The sequence below is a fragment of the Procambarus clarkii genome, chromosome 45 (assembly GCF_040958095.1).
Source record: "Procambarus clarkii isolate CNS0578487 chromosome 45, FALCON_Pclarkii_2.0, whole genome shotgun sequence".
In the NCBI taxonomy this organism is placed as follows: domain Eukaryota; kingdom Metazoa; phylum Arthropoda; class Malacostraca; order Decapoda; family Cambaridae; genus Procambarus; species Procambarus clarkii.
The window spans coordinates 37644188-37653214 of record NC_091194.1 but is presented as its reverse complement, the minus strand read 5'-3'; positions in this window follow the sequence as shown (position 1 = coordinate 37653214).

The following is a 9027-nucleotide window of genomic DNA, read 5'->3' as shown; positions in this document are numbered from 1 at the left end:
ACTAAACTGTCTGCTGACTCCTTATGAGCATTGTGCTTTAAGCCTCAAGTTTCCAAAGGAATTCGTTGACTTAATGCGGGGAGAATGGGCCACAGGTATTAGAACCTCTCTGGATGTGGAGTCGCTGTTCAGCAACGTACCTGTGGACGAAACAATCAGGATGATTGTTTCGTCCACATATATATAATATATATATATATATATAAATATATATATAATATATATATATTATATATATATATATATATATATATATATATATATATATATTTTTATATTATATAAATATATAATATTTATATATATGTTATATCTGTTTATACAAAAAAAAAACCCTGTGACAGGTAAAAACATGTTTTTTTTTTAAACAGCATTATCTGTTGCATGAAATAACAACACACAATATACTAAATATGTTATAATTCCATTTCAATGTTTCCAATTGCATTGATAAATAACAATTTCATAGATTTTGATATATTTTCATTTTGATTGAATAATTTCGTGTGACACTGCATTGGAATTTAGCTGTGTTGTTTACCATACTGTTCATTTCATAAGAATAAGTATAGATGTCACACCTGTAACAGGCAAAAACATTCTTTTTTTAAGAAACAGAACCATCTGTTGCACGTAGGAGCAAACACACGCTATAATAAACATGTTATGATTCCAGTTCATTGTTTACGATTGCATTGACAAATTGAATTTTCATAGATTTCGATATATTTTCATTTTGATTGAACTATTTTGTGGAACATTGCGTTGGAATTGAGCTGTGTTGTTTACTATACCATTAATTTCATGAGTATTAGTATAGATGCCACACCTGAAACAGGTAAAAACATACTTAAAAAAAAACAGTGCCATCGTAAGAGCGATGGCACTCTAAGAATAACACATGCTATGCTAAATATGTCACAATTTCATTTCAATGTTTCTGATTTCATTGATAAATGGAATTTTCATAGATTTCAATTTATTTTTATTTTGATTTAATTTTGCTTAATGACATTGCTTTGGAATTGTGTTGTGTTGTTCCTCATACCTTTCATTTCGAGAGTATAGTTATTATTTTTTTTCATTGTTTTTCATTTCGTTTTTCTAAACTGTTTTTCATATATTTCAGTGATGGGAACATCAACTCATTTGATGTTCCCAATTTTCTGATCGGAACATCAGCTCATTTGGGAATGCATCGAACGAGGAAGTGATGAATGGTGGAGAGAATAAGGGGATGGGAGATGGGGATGGTGGGCAGGGCGAGGGGACAGGGGAGGGGAGGGGGGGGTAATGGTGGAAAGGACGAGGGGATGGGGGAGTTGGGGATTGTGAGGACGTGGGGACAGGGAAATGGAGAATGGTGGGGAGGATAAGGGGATAGGGGATGGGGGGATGGTGGGGAGAACAAAGGGAAGGGGAAGAGGGGAAATGGTGGGAAAGATGAGGGGTCGGGGGGTGGGGAATGGTTGGGAGAACGAGGGGATGGGGGAGGAGGGAATGGTGGGGAGGACTGCGAGACAGGGGAAGGTTGCTGTGGCTCAGCAACGCACATGTGTTGCTGAGCCACAGCAACACATAGCCGGGTACAGCTTGTAAAAAATAAAATACATATGACTCCGCACTTGATCTCTGTTAACTAAAAGTGATACTTAATCTGTATATATCAGATAGAAATTACACATTCAGTCTCACCAAAACCCACCAGTTAACTGATGGAGTCGTTCCTTGAGGATCTTGGGGAGGAGCTGCAACACCATGCTACCAATCTAATGAATTCAAAGAACACATAGTCCTCCCTAACTCTGTGTGATAAACACTGTCATACACTTGTTAAATGAGTATTAAGTACATTAAATATTACTAGAAACAATATGTTTATATTATAATACTTCCTACCAAAAATAGTTTAAATTATAAACTCGCAACAGTTGGTTCATCTGGCTCTCGCACAATTTGGACACAACATAATTTGTTTTTATTAATACATTTAGGTACATCTGCATCTGTGCAGATACCATAGACTATATGAAAGTAAATACAGAGTGTGTAAAAAAAATAGCTACGTGAAGCTACAAATTCCCATCACATAGGATGGTTAGTCATACAGAGGTATGTGATAAATAGTTTGCACTGGCAAACTTTGGGTGCATTATGAGGAAATCATCTAGAACACAAGAGTGAATAAGATAGCAGTGATACTAAAAGTTCCCATCTTGCAGGATGGTTAGTCATACAGGGCCATATGTTCAGTAGCCTGCACTGGCAAATTTTGGGTTCATTATGAGGATATCCTCGAGAACATGGTAGTTAAAAAAGTAATTGCAAAGCTCCAGGTATCTCATGCCAATTGGTCTGAATGGTCTGATAACTGGGCATTCGGTGATGTAGTATGCGAGGTCAAGTCCCAGTTCCTGCTCACAGAGTTTGCACCTGGAGTGCTTAGGGTTGGGAGATCCCACACCAATAGCCATCTGCCACAGGTAAGGTAACCCAACCTGATCCTGGCAACCACTGTGTCGCACAGTCTGGTGGACATTTTGTGCTGCCCATAAACATAGGTTTATGGTCTGAAGTTTTCTTGCGTTATATTTTGTACAAAAAATCATTGAATATAGCAATATTTTGACGTTTATGATCCTTTTTTCCTTAAGTGATTTAAACCAAATATCAACGATTTAGGCAATATTTTGCCATTTTTCCGACTTTTTAAGAAATTTTAGTTTATTGTTATTAATTCATTGAATGTACGATAAATATGATTCAAACCTGTAATTGATTCAAATTCAATTTAAATACATTATTTTCAATCAACCATTTGAACCTCGTTATAATAGTGAGTAAAATATTGATTAGGAGAGAAATCCTGTTTTTATTGCATATTTCGACGTTTCCGCCGGATTGAGCGGTTTTCTTGTACATCTTCTCGCGGTAAAACAAACGAAAAATCAGGAACATTTTGTTAATTCTAATGAAAACACATGGATTTTTATAATTTGTATGGGAAACAACATTTTCATATGCCTTTTTTAGATCTAAATAACACGAAATATGGCTTTATGATTTGAAGTAAAAATCCTCAAATCTGGTAATATAGAAATTTTTTCACGATTTCATGTTGTGTGATTTTAAGTAAAAATAATCGAATTTACTAGTATTTCGATAATACCTCATGTTTTCTCACGATATGTGATTTAGCCTACACATTTAAGAGTTTCGCATAATATTGCATTTTTAAGCAAGTTTTCTTTGCATTATGTTTTGTACAAAAAAACCTTGAATTTAGCAATATTTTGACGTTTATCATCCTTTTTCCCCTTAAGTAATTTAAACCAAATATCAACGATTTTGGCAATATTTTGCCATTTTTCCGCCTTTTTAAGAATTTTTAGTTTATTGTTATTAATTTATTGAATATACGATAAATATGATGCATACCCGAAATTGATTTCAAATTCACTTTATATACTTCATTTTCAATCAACCATTTGTACCTCATTATAATCGTGAATAAAATATTGATTAGGAGAGAAATCCTGTTATTATTGCATATTTCCACGTTTCATCTGGATTTGAGCGGTTTAACGTGTACAGCTTCTCTCGGTAATATAAACGGAAAATCAGGAACATTTTAGATAATTCTACTGAAAACACATTGATTTATATAATTTGTACCCGAAACAACATTTTAATATGCCATTTTAATTATCTAAATAACACGAAACATCGCCTTATGGTTTGAAGTAAAAATCCTCGAATTTGGCAATATAGTGACTTTTTTTCACGTTTTTCATGTGTGATTTGAAGTAAAAATATTCTTATATACAAATATTTTGATACTACTTCGTGTTTTCTCACGATATGTGATTTAGCCTACAAATTTCAGAATTTTGCATTATATTGCGTTTTTAAACAAGTTTTCTTGCATTATGTTTTGTACAAAAAATCATTGAATTTAGCAATATTTTGACGTTTATGATACTTATTTCCTTAAGTGATTTAACCAAATATCAACGATTTAGGCAATATTTAACTATTTTTCCGACTTTTTAAGAAATTTAATTTATTGTTATTAATACAATGAATGTATGATAAATATGATTCAAACCCGTAATTGATTGAAATTCAGTTTAAATACCTTATTTTCAATCAACCATTTGTACCTCGTTATAATAGTGAGTAAAATATTGATTAGGAGAGAAATCCTGTTTTTATTGAATATTAGCAGTACCCAGTTATGCGTTGCTGTGGCTCAGCAACCTTCCCTGTCTCCCATTCCTCCCCACCATTCCCCCCCTCACCCGTCTCCTCAGCCTCCCAACCATTCCCCACTCCACCATCCCCTCTTCCTTCCCACCATGCCCCACTTCTCTGTCCCTTTGTCCTCCTCACCATTCTCCATTCCCCCCATCCCCTCGTCCCCACCATTCCAAACTCTCCCATCCCCCTCGTCCTTCCCCACCATTACCCCCTCCCTTGTCCCCTCGTCCTCCCCACCATCTCTCACTTCCGTCCCCTCATCATCCCTACCATTCCCCACTCCCTCGTCCGATGCCTTCCCAAATGGTCTGATGTTCCCATCAGAAAATTGGGAATATCAAGTGATCTGATGTTCCCATCACTGAAATATAAGAAAAACAGTTAAAAAATTAAATGAAATATGAACAAATAAAAAAAAATAAACTATACTCACGAGATGAACGATATGGTAAACAACACAGCTCAATTCCAACGCAATTCACACAAAATAAATAAATCAAAATGCAAATAAATCAAAATCTATGAAAATTCAATTTATCAATGTAATCAGAAACATTGAAATGAAATTGTAACATATTTAGTATAGCATGTGTGTTGCTCAAACATGCAACAGATGGCGCTGTTTGTCAAGAAAAGCATAGTTTTACAAGTCACAGGTGTGGCATCTATACTTATACTTACGAAATGAACAGTATGGTAAACAATTCAATTCCTACAGCTCAAACACAGCTCAATTCCTACACAATATCACACAAAATAATTCAATAAAAAATGAAATATATAAAAATCTATGAAAATTATATTTATCAATGCAATCGAAATCACTGAAATGGAATTCGTTACGTATTTAGTATAGCGTGCATGTTGCTATTATGTGCAACAGATGGCGCTGTTTTAAAAAAAAGCATGCTTTTTCCTGTCACAGCATGTATATAGTATGTATATAGTGTATATAGTACACTATAGTATAGTATAGGCATGTATATAGTAGATATATAAAAAGATGCGCCGATTCGAATGCAACGTTGTGTAAAAATTTCAAAGCAATCGGTAAAGAGGTTTTGAAGATTTCCCTCACATGAAAAACAGTTTTTCAGAAAAAACATGTTTTTTTTTACCGTCACAGACGTGACATCTATATAGCATGTGTATAAAATCCTGCTCGGATGCGAATGGAACATTGTGTGAAAATTTCAAAGCAATCGGTGAAAAACTTTCGGAGATTAGCGATTTTGAACAAACGAACATTTACATTTTTATTTATATAGATTTCGACGTTTCCACCGGATTAGAGCGGTTTTACGTGTACAGCTTCTCTCGGTAATATAAACGGAAATTCAGGAACATTTTTGTTAATTCTAATGAAAACACATTGATTTTTATAATTTGTACCTGAAACAACGTTTTCATATGCCTTTTTAAAGATCTAAATGACACGAAACATCGCTTTATAATTTGAAGTAAAAATCCTCGAGTCTGGTAATATAATAATTTTTTCCCGTTTTTCATGTTGTGTGATTTTAAGTAAAAATATTCGAATTTACTAGTATTTCGATACTACTTCATGTTTTCTCACGATATGTAATTTAGCCTACAAATTTAAGAATTTCGGGGAATAAAAGGGAATTAGGAGATCAACCCGAAACAAAAGAAGTGTGGGGGAGTCACGGTGACTCGACAGGGTGTGTATTCATGACCAATAGGCCAGATTGTAACCGTTTCCCCAAATAAAGGTGACGTTGAACCCCTCTCCGAGTATTCAATAATTCCAGGGTGATCTTCCAATATGCGCTCTTGTATCTATCACTGATTAATTGACGAGAGGAGCTGTGTAGTTGCAGTGGTTGATCTTATTTTATCAAGAATGTGGTCGGGAGTCTCGCTAGTAAGTAAAATTAAGTTCAGTTTCAATTTTATAAAATCCCATACCACTGATACTGTACACCTACCACTTCTAGACAGATCTTAACCAATCACTAGTATCTGTGCACCTACCACTTCAAGACAATACTACCTTAGTCACTAGTATCTGTGCACCTACCACTTCTAGACAATACTACCTTAGTCACCAGTATCTGTACACCTACCACTTCAAGACAATACTACCTTAGTCACCAGTATCTGTGCACCTACCACTTAAAGGCAACACTTCTTCAACTACAAATACTGTTCCTCTCTTTATCTAAGTATGCTACGTACCCACTAGAACGTATACGAACACTACATCAAGAAAACACTACCTCCAGTTACCTGAATCTTTACACAGCACTCAAAGACAACACTGTTTTGCAGACCCAACTGCATTGTTTGTATTTTATTGTTACGTCTGATTGTTGCAACTGCAAGAGCTTCTAGCTGATTGAAACTCAGAATATATTGTTTTTGTTGTCAACCAAGATGAAAGTTAAGGTCTTTATATTTTCATGGTCTTCATAGGTATCATGCTCACCTAATTTGATGCTGCTGTGCGATGAAACCCCCAGAAATCAAGTTTGCTTCAGGAGGGACAGATAACTTGTTAAAGAGAGAAACGTATCTTTGCATCAATTTTGGAATGGAGAACATCTTTGCAAGTTAGCTTAGGATGTGAAAGGCATCTGTGATATGGTAAAAAGCAACGTGAGCATCGATTTGGCAAATTCTTTCAAGGTCTGTACTTTTTTTACCAAGGAACTAATTTAAAAGTTAAAAAAATTAATATTTGAGAAAATTTAATTTTGTGATTGCCACGTTACTCAGACGAGGCATTGTACTCTGTATGAAAAAGATCCACTTTCTTATTTCATGGTCTTTCTCAACTGGGATCTAACAGAGACACAGTGTAGGTAATTGGTATCTTCCATCTCCCTTTTTTGCATGTAAGGACCTTCCTCTTTTTTATCTTTTAACTTGTCAGCACACTTAACATTTTGTTAATAACTATAAATGCAAAGGGAGAACTTAGTATTAAGCTTCATTCCCCATGGGTTACATCAACGATATTTAACTTTATTGACAAATATTCGAAGGAAACACAAGGCATTTCAACATTTTTGCCCTATTACTGAACAACAGCCAATGGTTTACAATATGAAGGTAGTGGCCTAATGACCTTTCCTGTCACTGGTTATTAGGCCAAAACATGAGAAAACGGTTCTAATCATCGAGAGTGAAGGAATGCAGAGCAAGTATGACCATTCATTTTGAATCAGCTGGTTGATGCTAGAGTTTTTACTTGTTGTTTTTCACTAATGATTAACGTGAGTTAATAGCCAATTATAATTATTACATAGGCTGATTATATATAATAACAGAAAAGTTCCATATTGTATTTTAGGATCAGAGATTTGTTATGAAACTTAATCATTTTTTTTCTCTTTTAAATTTAAACTTATAAAGAATTTATTTATTTATAATTCACTCTCAATGATGTCTTTTCGCAATATTTCCCGTTCATTTTCATTCTTATTAATGACATTTCAGGATAATATTGTCCTTAAATTTTCGTCATAATTTTGTCCTATTCGTCCTTAAATTTTCTGTATTATTATATATATAAAGAACCATCCCAAGTGGTGTTCCAGACAAGGAAAAGTTTAACATAAAGCTGACAAAAACAACTCCATGTTGTTATTAATGTTCAAACAATATTTCTTCTCAAGCACGTGAGGTGTTAGATTGCCTTCACAACCGCTCTATCTCTTCATCTGTCCTGCCCAACTACTTGGCCTGGACGGTACAGCGACGGACTCGCTTCATGCAGGTCGACGTTCAATCCCTGACCGTCCAAGTGGTTGGGCACCATTCCTTTCCCCTCCGTCCCATCCCAAATCCTTATCCTGACCCATTCCAAGTGCAATATAGTCTAATGGCTTGGCGCTTTCACCTGACAATTCCCTTCTTCATCTGTCTTTTAATACCCCGGAAAATGATGCTGCATCTTCTTCATGCAGCTATCAAACTGCATCATTTTTCATGTTTTTATTAACGATTGCTTGATTTATGCAGAATGCATCATTAGCGTTAAGACTGGTATGTAGTTTGGGGCCTCGTAGCCTGGTGGATAGTGCGCAGGACTCGTAATTCTGTGGCGCGGGTTCGATTCCCGCGCGAGGCAGAAACAAATGGGCAAAGTTTCTTTCACCCTGAATGCCCCTGTTACCTAGCAGTAAATAGGTACCTGGGAGTTAGTCAGCTGTCACGGGCTGCTTCCTGAGGGTGGAGGCCTGGTCGAGGACCGGGCCGCGGGGACACTAAAAAGCCCCGAAATCATCTAAGATAACCTCAAGATAGTTGGCATGAATATTACTGAATATTATGTACTTGTGTGTTGGTCGGGAGCAGGTCTGGGAGCAAGACCTTGTACGACACCTCCTACTGCTACAGCGGCGTCACTGGGATCCTCATCACCCTCGTCGTCAGCAGCGCCGTCTCCTTGGCCACAGGTGGGTAATTGCTGCTGTTGTCCATAGTAATTTTTAGCAGATATTGCTGTTGGGTTAGTAGCTAACATATGCGGACCAGGGAGTGCATCATTGTAGCCAGTACCATATGACAGTGACATGTGATTACCCAACGACGAATATTTTTATTTATATTTTGCGCTACTCTTCTTTTTTACTACATCATTAATATCATGACCTAATTACGGGATTATTACAACATTATATTCATCATACCTTAGCTTTAGCAGAGACAAAAACGTTATAATGACGTAAATATTTATGATGTCACCACTCTACCGTGTACCCCCCCCCCAGCACCCCACATCCCTCATGCTTCATCTCA